This window comes from Mustela nivalis, assembly GCF_964662115.1.
Source record: "Mustela nivalis genome assembly, chromosome: Y".
Lineage (NCBI taxonomy): Eukaryota > Metazoa > Chordata > Mammalia > Carnivora > Mustelidae > Mustela > Mustela nivalis.
This window is the reverse complement of record NC_139041.1, coordinates 31,019,928-31,033,667: the sequence shown is the minus strand read 5'-3', so window position 1 is coordinate 31,033,667 and position 13,740 is coordinate 31,019,928. Positions and strand designations below refer to the sequence as shown.

At 54.0% G+C, this 13,740-nt stretch overlaps 1 protein-coding gene across 5 annotated transcripts in view; it reads left to right on the top strand.

Moving 5' to 3' along the window:
* The window catches only part of LOC309856868 (F-box-like/WD repeat-containing protein TBL1X), a 201,641-nt gene that overhangs the window by 71,004 nt on the left and 116,897 nt on the right, over positions 1-13,740 (top strand). For all 5 annotated transcript variants that reach the window (XM_082718647.1, XM_082718650.1, XM_082718648.1 and 2 more), the window contains one exon: positions 3,473-3,546. The gene's annotated coding sequence lies outside the window, so the exon portion shown is untranslated. The remainder of the gene's footprint in view (positions 1-3,472; positions 3,547-13,740) is intronic.

Below are 13,740 nucleotides of genomic sequence, written 5' to 3'. Positions count from 1 at the left end.
TTCTGAGGTTTGAAAATGGTTGCTTGGAAAATAAGAAAAGTCTAAAACAAAAAAAAAATGGTGGCTTTGAGAAGTAGAATTTGGGATAGATGGTGTTATAAAAAGCTTGTAAGTAAAAAGAGGAGTCTTTTGCCTCGCCTCATTGTTTGACTTTTTAAAACAATGCACGTGTATTACTTTGATATTTTAGTGGTCGCCTTTGGCAGAACTGATGCTTGGGCCAGGTAATTTTTTGCCTGCGAAGCGCTCTGCTGTGGGCTGCGTCCCCGGCTTTGCCAGATGCCAGCAGCATTCTTCCTCCAGTCCTGACAACTAAAAATGTCCCCAGACATCGCCCACTGTCCTCCGGGAGACAGCCGCATTTGAGAACCACTGATTTAACGGATTTAAAATCTGTTATTGAATGAATCCTTGCTGTACGTAAGACTGCCGTTCGGTATTGGTGTGATGCAGGAAACAGTGGCTTCAGTACACAGAACTTGAAGCTCGCGGCGGATGAAGTGTTCAACATTCTCTGGTGCCTCTTGCCAGTATGTGGCTTAGCCCCTGGCTCTTGGCCCGGGTAATTCAGGGCTCACTAAAAAAAGAAAGGACTCGGGAGGAAATTGCAGCTTCTCTGTTATGCTCAGTGGCTTCTGAAAACATAGTTTGGATTTTTTGCGTTGTTTTCATGATGGTACAACTTGAGTTTCTCTGGGGTGCCAGTGTTAATCATTATGGCAACTTGGGGAAAATATTGCAGCCTTTGGATAGATTTCCGTGGTCGGTTGGCTGTGGGACAGATAGATGCACACCTTCCTGCCCCCCCCCCCCCGCATCCTTGTGTAAGTTCTTGGTTCAGTTTTTTGCAAGTGTTTTCCCTTAGAATTGACAAAGGAAGTCGACAGGAAAATGGTTCCTCAGATTTTTTTGATGTGGATGAAACCTCATAAATAATTGAATACCCTCATTTCACAGCTGATGACTCTCTGGTCCGGAGAGAGTTTCTTATAATTAATTGGGAGCAAAGTGAGGCGTGTAAATCTGCCCTTCTTTTTTTCCCCCGTAACTTTTCTTTCTTCTCTTTTGATATAGTAGTGTTAAAAGTAATACTCCTGCGTCATGGAGACGGAAGGGGGTCAGGCAGTGGGTCAGGCGTCTGGCAAGTTTGTCAGCGTTTTCACACAGTTCGGGACTCTGAGAATCGTGTGCCAGGGGCATGAGCCCGTGTAAGCTCGGAGAAGAAGAGAAAGATCGCGGCGGCTCAGCTCAGGGGTCCCGGGCTCCCGCTTGGGAGGAACTCTGGGTTGTCTGGTGTTTTGGAGTCACCCCTGCCGGGACTGGGCCATCTGCAGGGCCAACTTGCCTGGTGGCCTCCTCTTTTCTGTGCCGGATGGGGCCCTGGATGGGGCATTTGTGCTGTCCCCTGCCCAGCGTCCTGGCACTGTGCTGCACCCGTCCCCTCTGCTGACCACACTGAGAGCGTCGCCTGATGTTTTTAGAAACCTCAGTGCCCTCTGGCCTGCCTTTGTTGCCTCTGGAACCACTCAAGCTGCAGCTCCCCTTCTCTGCCTCGTCGCCCGACTTCATGGGCCAGCGGGAATGCTGGCGCCTCTGTGAAGCCTCTCTAGATTTCTTCCGTGTAGTGAGCATGGGCAGAGAAGACAGTATGGTTCCTTGTCATCTTTTTATCTGCTGTCCTCCTCTTCTGTATCAACGGCCGCTATTTGCTCGTCATTCTATGATCTTTGAGCGATGTCTGTCCCTGGATGCCAAGGGTCCCCGAACCCCCGGATTTCCTCCTCCCTCTCGGCACACCCGTGTCTCATCGCCGTCACCTCCCTTCGGCGTTCCGTCCGCGGCTCGCCGTCTTTAGACCAGGCTTCTCCGCAGGGTGCTTGTGCCCTCCAGGGGTTGGCTGGTAACGTCTGGGGTCAGTTTGGTTGATGCAACGAAGGGAACGGATGTGTGGGTCGCTAGGAGCATCTAGTGGGGGGAGCGCACGGCTGCCGCTCCGTGCGCAGCGCAGCCCGCCTGCAGTGGAGTTACCGGATCCACGGCGATATCCGTGCCGGGGTGAGGAAGCCGGCTTGGGGCCTTCCCGTTCAGGCGCGGAGCTTTTGAAGATCCTGGTTTGGGGATGACTTCCAGACGTTAACTCTGCAGCCGTGCCCTTTCCCGATGGCTCAGACTGGGGTCCTTCGCGACCTCGTCAGGAGTCCACTGATCGCTAGGATGGGCGTTTCAGAGGGAACACGCGCAAGAGTCTTGCTTTTCTACTGTTCAGTCTGCCTACATCTCAGGAAGTGGCAGCACCTTCCAAACTGTTGCTCAAGCCCTGAAGCTAGAAGTCAGGCTGGGTTCTCCTCTCCCCTCCCCATCACACATGCTCCCCCCCACAGCCCCTCACCCCCACCCCGTAAGTCCAGTAGGTCAGAATGTCCTAGAAGCCTGTACACTGCGTTTCATGCCAGCACCGTGTGAGTCAGGGGCGGGTCCTTCCAGTTTTGTCGATTCCCTGATTCAGATATCTGCTGGCCCGTGGAATGGTTTTTGTTCTAAGCATGACAGGAGTCCCTGAAGGGTTTTTTAAAATAGCAGGACGATCACATTTTTTTTCTCATTAACTCTTGTGCTGGGTGAAGAATAAGGTGTAGTGGGGCCTGTGTAGGATCAACTCCTTTCCGTGGGCTGTGAGGTCCTCTCTGACCCGGGACCAGCTATTACTGACCTTTGGTGCCCAGCCCACTAGCCTTCCTCCCTCCTTCTTGCCAAGGTGAGTCTCACCACAGGACCCTTGCACTTGCTTTGTCTGCATTGTGGCCTCTCGCCCCCATTCTTGCTCCCTCCTCAGAATGCTGCCCCAGGCCCCAAAGGGAGTAAACTCCTCTCCGCGGTCACTGTCTCTTCCCCCCACCAGCTGGAGTTGGCAGTAGTTCTGTCATCCAGCGTGATCTTGCTTTGCGTTTGCTTTTTAGTTTATAGTCCCTGCTTTTCCATCACCAGGTTCCCCTGCTTCTCCCTGCCGAGATGGGAACATTCCACAAGGCCAGGCACCGTGTGTCCCTAATACCGGAACCGCAACAAGCATCGTTTGCATTTTCTGCAAGACTGAATGAGCCGTTGTCAGTAGAAACTTGCTGAGTTGGGTTGAATGTAGAAATACCTGTGTTTTCAATTAGCAATTTTTAGGAGGGGTAGGAGAAACTGTCTGGTGGGAGCGGAGTAGATTGTTCAGTTCTCGACATTCCCTAGTAATAGGATCATAATTGCTTGCGCAATAATAAAACCGACCAGATTTGTGTGCCTTTGCTGGGGAATGAATCTGAGGAGTCCGTGGTGGTGGCTGTGTGACATCTGACATAGGGATCCTTCCGGTTTTGTCGATTCCCTGATTCAGATATCTGCTGGCCCGTGGAATGGTCGACGGTGTATGTACTTCAAGATGTTTCCATGGATGCTTTTGCCTTACTTGGTTATTTTTCATTAACAGGTGACTGAAGACAGAAAACAGGCCTCGAAATAAACCCTCGAAGGAAGAAGGGATTTGCCTACACTTGGCTCTGAGTAAGTGAAATTGTAAAATGGATTTCTTATTATGTAATAAATATGCTGTCAACCTCTTTGTATTTTCTGTACTTAAAAATTCAATGTTACTGTATTGACTCTAAGTCCTGGAAATGGTGATTTCTCAGGATTTCTTGTAACAGATAATTTTGCAAGCCAGAAAACGCTGTGTGTCTGCCTGATGTGCTTCTTTCTGTCGAGCTTCTGGAAGTCCCAGAGTTTAGGAAAGAGAAGCGGAGATGGCCGGTACAATCTGTGTGCTTTGTAGAGAAGCGTCGTTTCTGCTCTTGTTTCCCAGATGCGTTTGAGGCCTTCTCTGTTTTTAGAAGGTGACTCGTTACCAGCAAGGGATTCTGACTCTTGGTCTGCCACGTGCCCCGCTCTTGTTTGTTCTTCTCAGCGCGTGTGCGCGGACTGGCGGGCACCACATAGCTGCCCGTGGACCCGCCAGGGTCTTTCAGAACCACCTCGTCGGCACGGCCTGTGACGGCGGCCCCTACAACTGTGTTTTCCCTCTTTCTCAGCCCCTCCTGGGCTGTCCCTATTAGAGCGGAAACAGTCCAGAGTCCCGGAAAACAGACCTTCACGGGCCTGGAGCTCTCTCGTGGCTGCTGGGTCGCACCGGGTCTGCAAAGAGGCCGGGCGTCCTCGAATCAAGGACGTCCTTTTCAGAGTACTTGGTATGAAAGATCTTCAGTCTCTGGGATGACCGTTCATTAAGTCTGTTACCTCTGGAGCCTTGGGGCGTATACAGAGATGTGGGAAATGTGTCTTGTTTTGGGAGGTGAGGCCTTATGTACCCGTGAGGTGGGGGGTGCGGCAGACAGCCGTGGTGGCAATGGCTGTCCTGGGCATGGTGTCGACGGTCCGTGCCGAGGGAATTCTGAGCGGCGCTCTTCTCAAAAGTTTTATTTATTTTATTTCTTTAAAGGTTTTATATATTACTTGCAAGAGCATGTCCGTGCAGGAGCAGGGGAAGGAGGGGAAGGAAGGAGAAGCAGAGGGAGAAGCAGCCCTCCTGCAGAGCAGGGGGCCCGAGTGGGCCTCCGGGGGGCTGGATCCTGGGATTCTGGGATAGTGACCTGAGCGGAAGTGGACACTTACGCAGTTGGGCCACCCGGACTCTCCTGAGTTCTGGGCAAGGTTCTAAACAGCACGTGGCCGAGCCGCTGAGGAGGCTGGACGTTCCTCCCGGAGGCGAGACTCTGGATGGGTGTGCGGGTGGACGCAGTGCGGGCGCATACGGAGGAAGTACGTTCTAGGTGGGGGACGGGCGTTTGGGGCAAAGGAAAGGAGCCAGGAACAGCAAAGCTTTTTTTTTTAAGATTTTATTTTATTTATCTGACGGAGAACTAGCGAATAGGAGGAGGGCAGCCGCAGGCAGAGGGAGAAGCAGACGCCAGGTGGAGCAGGGCGCCTGATGCGGGGCTCGATCCCTGAACCCTGGATCGTGACCTGAGCCCAAGGCAGCTGCTTCACTGACTGAGCCCCCCGGGCGCCCCACTCCTTTTTGTTTAATAGGGAACGTTGATAAAGCAGCCTGGGCATTAGGGGTGGGTGACGGGTGATGCGGGAGCAGAGAGCGCGCGGGAAGGGCGCGCGCTGTGACCGAACGGTGCCTACGCCGTGTTCGAAGGAGACTGACTCTTAGTGCTGGGGCTGCCGTGTCTCATCGACCTGGACGGCCCCGGCGACTGCGAGCCCGTCAGTATCGGAGGGACAGCCTGTAGACTGAAAGGGCACCTGATGGGCTCAGAACCAGCCCGCACGGGGCAGGAAGAACAGCAGTTGTGACAAGATGGTCCTAAAGTACGTGTGTGCCAGATGGCGGCGGCATTGGCTCACACCTTCCCGGAGACGGTTCACGGCGGGGACGCGTGCTGGGGTGCGCGTGGCTGGGGTCGCGGACCGTGCCCCCGCCCCCGCGGTGGGAGTCCTCCCGCCAGAGCCATCTGTGGACCGTCGTCATACTGGAGCTCCCCACCCCTGCCTCCCCCGTCCGCGACAAGCACCAGTCTACTTCCCGTGTCTGCGGGCTTGCCCGTTCCCGGGCATTCTGTGGAGACTCTGGTGTCGTTTGCTCTGTGTTCTTTGGGGCTGGCTCCTGTTTCTCAGCGTAGTGTTGTCATGGTAGCAGGACACATCTGCGGGTCATTCCCTTTTCTTAAATACTGTCCCATTGTGTGAGTAGGGGACCTGTGAGTTTTGTGCATGTGTTCATCAGTCACACAGCCACTTTGAACGCTGCTGTTCTGAATTGATGTTAGACTCGCAGGACGTGGCGGAGACAGAGCTGAGAGGTCCAGAACAGCCCCCCCCCCACCTTCCTGTAATGGGGTGTCACCATCCGAGACCCTGTGCTCTCACAGGGGTAGATGGACGCTGGCCCCGTGGACCAGATGCAGACCTTCTGTGCATCTCCGTAGCGTTCATGTGCACCGTGTGTGTCTGCGTGTGCTTACACGCTCGTGTACAGGTGTCTCACGTGCACGTTCATGCAACCAGCGCCCTAATCTGACGCATGCTGTTACGTGACCAGCGGAACACCTCATGATGCTGCTTTAGGTCACCCTCTCTGAGGCCTGGCCACCCTGGGTCTCCGTCTCTGGAGTTCCGTCATCTCGACAGTGTCACATGAATGGAATCGTTCAGAGACTGCCTTGATTCCCTCGGCCTAAAGCCCTTGAGGTCCGTCCAGCGGTGGGTGTCCGCCGCCACCGAGCTGTACCGCGCCGTGTGGGTGTCCCAGAGCCCATGGATCCAGCCCCTCGTCCCGGGGCGCTCGCGGTCTTTCCCGCTGGGGCTGTTACAGGTAGCGCTGCTGTGAACATCTGTGCACAGGTTTTGGGGTGGACAGATGTGTTTGAAGTCCCCAGTTTGTTCCTCGGGCCACCATGAGATTGGTGCCCGTGTTGGGGTCCGTGGACCAGACACAGAAACGATGGCACAGCGAGGCTGTGGGGCTCCCGGGGTCCCATGGGGGAGCGGGCGGTTGCAGCGGCCTCCAGCTGGCCGAAGCCCCTCTTGAGCCGCTGTGTTCAGAAGGGACGGCCGTGGGGCTGGGCCTCCCTGCCTTCAGAACCCTGTTGACAGGAGAGTGAGACCTCCTGGCCACCTAGAGGGAGCTAGGCACTGAGCTGTGCCTCTAGGGACAATTGCCTAGAGGCACAGTGGCCACCCAAGGAGCAGAGCCCAGCCCGCGGCGAGCTGCTTCCCCGTCGGGGGACCGCTGTGTATGGGGAAGCAATGGCTCAAAGAGGCAACTTCTAGTTCCTTCAGCAGCGGGGCCAGCAGGAAGCTCGGGGGCTGTCTTAGCTGGCAGGCCATGGGGGTCAGGCTCGCAGGCTCTGCCCACTGCTGCGGAGAACCACCAGGCTGTGCTCTCTAGGACTAGCCATGCAGCCCCGCTGTCTCCAGGAGCTGCCTTCAGGGGGGCCGGGCCTGCTCCTTTCCACAGCAGTGGGGGGTGGGGGGCGGGTGAGCGAATCGAAACGCTAAAAGGTGCAGTACCCTTTGCCTCCGCGTGACTCTCGCTGTTCCTGGGAGATCAGAGGAAGGCGAGGCACGTGGGGTCGACCTCGAGTCCGCCAGCTCTGGTCTCCCCTCTTGTTTTCATCAGCCACGCCCTGTGGGACCTCCAGAAACTGGTTAGCGCCTTTGAGCCTCAGTTTTCTTCTCTGTGCCGTGGGAAGTTAATCCCTACTTTGCGGTCCTTTGGCATAAGACACGACGGAGCCCACATGTGTCCCCGCTTCTCCTGCTTCTTTTCTCCCGTCCCCACCCCACAGCCTGCAAGTGATTCGGAGCACTGAGATACTCAGTGTGTTCTTTTGGGCTGTGTGCTGTTTGCCCAGCGTGGAGGGGGTGTGTTTGTGTGTGTGTCTTATTCTAAACCTTTGCCGCCTGCTTTCTCATGTATCTCCCACTGCTGTCCTTGCCGTCGAAGTCATAGGATGGGCGACCACTTCTCCCCGGTTCCTCTTTATTCCTGCGGTCCACGAAGGGCACGAAAGACCCAAGTGCTTGTGATCAGTGGGAGCCGCGGCTCAGGGCAGTGGCTCAGGGCAGTGCTGCCGTGGAGCCTGGAGGGTTGGTTCGTGTTGGAGTTGGTTAGGACTGGGCACTGGGGGCGCTGGGGGCTCCATCAGTTAAGCATCTGCCTTCGGCTCAGGTCATGGTCCCAGGGTCCTGGGATGGAGCCCGGCATCATGCTCCTGCCCAGGGGAGAGCCTGCTTCTCCCTCTCCCACTCTCCCTGCTTGTGTTCCCTCTCTCGCTGTGTCTGTCTCTGTCAAATAAATAAAATAAAGTCTTTAAAAAAGAAAAAAGGACTGTGCATCTTAAGAGCGACAAGACAGGGACTCTGGTAGGTCTCAGCTGGGCGGTGTGTCGTCTTGCAGACCAGCCCCGTTGAGGGGGTTTAATTCTAACTTCGTAGAGGTGGCGCCCCAGAGGGGTCTTCCAGCAGGCCCAGAGTGCACGGTGGGGGTGGAGTGGGGTGTTGCCAAGCTGGTCTTCCTGTCTTGTCAGAAGCAATAAAGCCTCGCAGGTGACTTGGAACCATCGCTTCTTCATTTAAAGGCCTCCGTTCCGTGTGGATAATCCGAGAGCACAATTGCTTTTTGTGGTCTCCGCCAAGGAAAGGTCCTTGACAAGTGCTGTTCGAGAACACGACCCAGCTTCGTGCCCTCCCTGTCCGTGTGCCGCTCGCATGTACTCGGTGTCTTTTCTTTCTAACGCCGTGGGTCTTCACACACCTTCGCAAAGGCGCGGACACGCATGTGGGGCCGCGCAGACGGGGCCTCCAGGTTGTCAGGAGAGCGGCTCCTTATGGGAAGCTGGTCTTGCTTTTCTCCGGAGCGCAGGCAAGCCGGGAGGAGTGCGCCCTCTTCCCGCCCGGCCGACTGAGAGTCAGGTGACTTTGTTCACGGTGCAGTTTGACGCACACGGACATTAATGAAGTTCTTGATGAATGAAACTCAAGGATAAACTCTTGAAATTGGCTTTAGGTTCTGGTGGTGACACAGCCAGGAAGGGGCCTCAAAATGATGAAACAGTTCTTTGGTTTCTGACGTTTTTCAGTACTGTCTCTGGGAATAAATCAGTATGTTGTTTTCCCTAGTATTTGCTTGGTAAACAGGGGTGGTTCCCCGGTGTCTCTCAGGTCAGGACATGGTTGTCCGCGGGGGTGTTTTTTCCCCCAGGGGATACGTGGCAAAGTCTGGAGCCCTGGTTTTCAAGCCGTGGGCGGTGTGTGGGGACGGGATACTGACATCGAGGGGTGGAGGGGGGAGGCTGACAAGCACCCTCCAGGGCCCCCGACAGCCTCCCTCATGCCCTCCTACACCCGAGAGTCACCTGGCCCAAGTGCCAGTCGTGTTGAGGTCGGTTGGTGTGGGACGTGGCTCGCAACGTGTGTGCACACTCCAGCCCTTGGTCCCTGTCCTCGTCCTGAGTGTCGGCCCTGGCTTGGGTCTGAAGCACCGCGGTGGCACGTTACATGCGTTGGTCCTCCTACAGTGACTCCAGCGCTCAGTGTGACTCTAAGTTTGGAAAAGAAGACTCTAGGCCTGGATTTCTATTCCTAATTTATGTTTTCCTTTGTATTAAATAATAGTTTTTTATTGTGAAATACATGTGTCATGTAATCTACTACCTTCACCGCTTGAGACTGTCACCTCTGTGTCATTCCGTTCACATTTTTGTGCAGCTTTTTGTCCTCTTCCCAAGTGGAGGCTCTGCCCCACGAAACATGGATTCCCGTCCCCAGCTCCCGGCGCCCACCATCCTGCTTTCTGTCTCTGGATTTGCCTGTTCTAGGCTCCTCTGTAGGTGGCTTCGTACAGTATTCATCTTTTTTTTTTTTTTTTTTTTTAAGATTTTAAGATTTATTTGCTTAACTTGAGAGAGAGAGAGTAATAGAGACAGAGCAGGAGAGTGCAGTGGGAGAGGGAGAAGCAGGGTCCTCGCTGAACAGGGAGCCCGGGATCTCAGGACCATGACCTGAGCTAGGCAGTCGCTCAACCAGCTGAGCCACCCAGGCACCCCCGTATTTGTCTTTATGCATCAGGTTTATTTCAGTTCGCATCCGAGTTCATGCACATGCTAGCGTGTGTCGGAATGCCCTTCCTTTTTGGTGCTGAGTAATGCTCCGTTCTCTGTAGAGACCACGTTTGGTTTATCTGTTCGTCCATGGGTGGATGGTTGAGTGGTTTACAAAGAAACAATTTAAAGTGGGACGCCCTGTGACTGGCTCGTCAGTGCTGTTTAGAGAGAGCTAGCCAAGGACTGTGGACTCGCGTGGCGAAATTGTTCTGTGCCCACACAGAAACTGCCCGACCGTTCCTGCGGAGCGCCCTCAAGTGCTCTTTACACAGCCTCTGCGGTCTTCGGAGCTACAGCTGGCCCTTGATGGACGGGGTTGGACCGTATAGGCCCACGGAGATGCAGGGGGTTTTGGGTAAAGATAGTGCAGTTCTGTGAATTTATTTTCTCTTCTGTACGATTTTCTCTCTCTCTCTCTCTCTCTCTTTTTAAAGAGACGTGTTTATTTCAGAGAGGGGGAGAGCGTGCACAGGCCAATGTGAGCAGGTAGAGGCGGAGGGAAACCGGCTCAGGCAGCCTCCCTGCTGAGCGCCGAGCCCACGGCAGGGCTCCACCGCACAACCCTGGGGTCAGGACCCGAGCTGAAATCCAGAGTCCCACGCTTCGCCCACGGAGCCACCCAAGCGCCCTTCTGTATGATCATCTTCTTCTTTCTCTTCTCCGGCCGACTTTATCCTGAGAACACAGAATGTGATACAGGTCACATGCTACACATGCGTGAACTGACCGTTCATGTTGTCTGTAAGGCTCCCGGTCATTTGGAGGCAGCCAGAAGTTGGACGCAGGTTTTCAGCTGTGTAGGGGGTGGGTGGTCCGTAGGCCCTGAATTGTTCAGGAATCCATTGTACTCTGCTGAGATGGGCTTTACGCGTTTGTTCCTCCTGCTTAGCTTCCAAAGCAGGAGCAGTGGAAGTATTGAGAGCAGTCACAGAAGCTTCCAGAAGGGCACCCCTGCGCTCCCGCTTCCCAGCATGCACTCTTGCAGTGGGATCTCCTTCCTGCCTCCTTTGTCTCTCAGACTGGACCATCCTGCACCCGTCCTTGCACGGGCTTTCTTCTTCCCACCTCCTGGGACCTCACTTGGGCTCTGCGTGTATGCTCTGTGAAGGCGTTTTTGCAGTCAGCGTGCCGAGATCTTCACATGAAAAGATGTTTGGTTATACTGGGATGCCGTGTCTGTCCCTGCACGGGGCTTAGCACTGGGCTCTGACTTGGTCCGGGCCGGTTACCTACCCCAGTACTCGCCCAGTCCTCATCCCAGTGCTCTCTCCTACGGGCGTGGCCTCGGAGCCGCCTGAGTGTCTGCGTAGTCACACGCGGCAGTCGGAATGCGGGCTTCGGAATGCGGGCTTCGACAGAACTGATGAGGCTTTATGCGATCTGTGCAGATAATGAGTGCTTTCCGAGCTGGGGGCTGGGGGTGGAGCAGGGCATCGGGCAGGCTGTGGCAGCTGAGATGGTGGCAGGAAAGGGGGAGGGCCAGCGCGGAGCCAGAGCCGGAGCTCGGGAAGCAGTTGAAAGCCTGTTGCAGGAGCCAGAGCTGGTGGAGCAGTTTACCTTCCTTCACAAAGTGCTCTCGTGGCATTTTAAGTTCCTCAAAATGATGTCTGCTTTTTTATTTCAGACTAATGAAATAAGATACTCTCACCCACTTGTCGTTCTGTAAATCTGAAGAAAAGCTTTCTCTATAGGACAGGTCTTCCCAACAGGAGGATTTTTCCGGCTTAGACAGTGGGTTGCATTTAATCTCTGTTATATATTGCTGATTGATTTTAAGTACGATGTTAAATTTTAATTTATGGTTTCTTTTTAAAATTAATTACGTTATTGGGTGCTTTCATTATTTCATTAAAAAAAACCTCCCCATCGTAGGCACCATATTTGGCCTTTAGTATCTTCTCTGTCTGCTTTAAAGACATTTTTCTGTGTGACCACATGCGATTGGGTTTACAAAATATGGATTCCCCGAAGCCCCCAAGTTTCAGTTGCAGACGGCACGTTTGCCACTGAGTCCTTTTCCCGGTGTTTGCCTCCAAGAATATTGTCATTTCGTGCTCCGTAGCTGTTTGTCTTTGTCAGAGGATGCAGGGTAGGATATTAATCTTGTATGAAATTCAGATAAGCAGGGAGCGGATGTATTTATAGCTCTGGAAACCTCTAAACTCTGCAGCTGTGCTGAGTCGTTAACCTGTGAATAAGGAAATTCTGGACTGTGGCTCGCAAGGGCTGGCTTGACCCGATGGGCACAGAATCCATCACCTTGTCAGGCAGGGACGTGTGCTGCTGCGTCTTCTCGGGTTTGGGCTTACTGCTGTCCTGTCGCGCTCCGGGCCAGGAAGGAGCGCCGAGTCGTGTACTCCACACTGGCCTCCCGAGCGGCAGGCAGAGCTGCCCGCATCCCGGAAGCTGTGGGGGCGTGCCAGGGGCCAAAACAAGTTCCTGGGTCTTTCGTCTCCAGAGGCTGGGGAGAGCACACCGCACCCCGTGTCGGGCAGGGACCGGTGCAGGAGAGGCCCAGCTCCAGCATTGAGGAGACCTTCCTGGGTGTCTTAGTAAACATTCAGGAGAAGCAGACTCCCTGCTGGGCAGGGAGCGGGAGCAGGATTCGATCCCAGGCCTCCAGGAACGACCTTAGCCAAAGATAATCGTTTAACTAACTCAGCCACCCAGGCACCCCTCAAAAATTTTGGAAGGTTACCCCTGTGTTGCTACAGTCAAGTCGGTGAGTACCCCCAGACCGCCATGACCCCGCCTTCACTTCATCGGAGTGGAAATGCCCCGTGCTTGACTGTGTGAACCGTCCTGGAGAAGGACTTGTGTGTTCTGAGCGCGCACATCATTCCCAGCCCATGCTAGGTGGGCAAGAGCAGCTTTCACCAAAGGTATGTTTTGAACAGCTTCATGGAGACATAATTCACCTACCATCCCATTCATTCATTTGGTCAGAGTATCTGATTCCATGGCGTTTGGTATATTCAGAGTTTTACAACCGTCCCCACGATCTTCATTTCAGTACACGGTACAGAAACGCCGCACTCCTTAACAGCGACTCCCCGGTCTTCCTCCCTGGGCCCTGGCGGCTACTAGTCTGCTCACCGTCCCTGTGGATTTCTCAGTTTGGGACATTTCGTTAAACGGAAGCAGAGAACATGTAGCCTTTCATGACTTGCTTCTCTCTCTGCATCGTGTCTTCGAGGCCCAACCATGTTGTAGCACGTGTCAAAGCTGTGTTCCTTTTCAGCCAGATGATGCCGCTCCGTTGTATGGAATGACCCCTGCTGTCTCCCCAGTCCTCAGCGGACAGAGCCTTGGGCGGTTCCCCCCTTTGGCCACGTGAATGATGGTCTACCGTGGACAAGCCGGTACCAGTGTTGATGGGGATGCCTGCTGATGAAGCTCTGGAGGACCCAATGAGCTGTTGCCTATCGGGATAATTTAGGAAGGTTTTTAGGATGCAAATGTGCTTTTTTTTAAAAGGCTTATTTATTTACTTGAGAGAGAGACGGGGAGAGGGAGAAGAGGCTTCCCGCTGAGCAGGGAGCCTGACATGGGGCTCAGTCCCAGGACCCCGGGATCGTGACCCGAGCCAAAGGCTGATGCCTAACGACTGACCCAGCCAGGCGTCCCATCAAGTGTACATTTTTAAAAGTTGTATTTACGGGGGTACTGGGGTGGCCCAGTCAGTTATGAGCCTGGGCCATAAACCAACCCTTGGTTTCTGCTCCGGTCATGATCTCAGGGTTGTGAGATCGAGTCCTGCATTGGGCTCTGCACTTAGCACGGAGTCTACTGAGGATTCCTCCTCCCTCTGTCCCTCTCCCCTGCTCTCTCTCTTTCTAAAAGAAACAAACCTTTAAAAAAAAAAAGTGATTTATTATTTTTATTTTTTATTATTATAGGTTCTCAGTGAGATAAGTGTACTTTTAAATGCATTTGGGTCTTTTTGTGCCCCCCCCCCCCAAGCCCATCGGTTAGTAACTGCTCAGATACTCATGCACGAGTGTGCTCTCTCTGGGAGTCAGGCTGGTCTGTGTCTCCATATTCGGGCGACAGCATGAGTCCCTGGTGAGGTGTCATGGCTCCGTGGTAG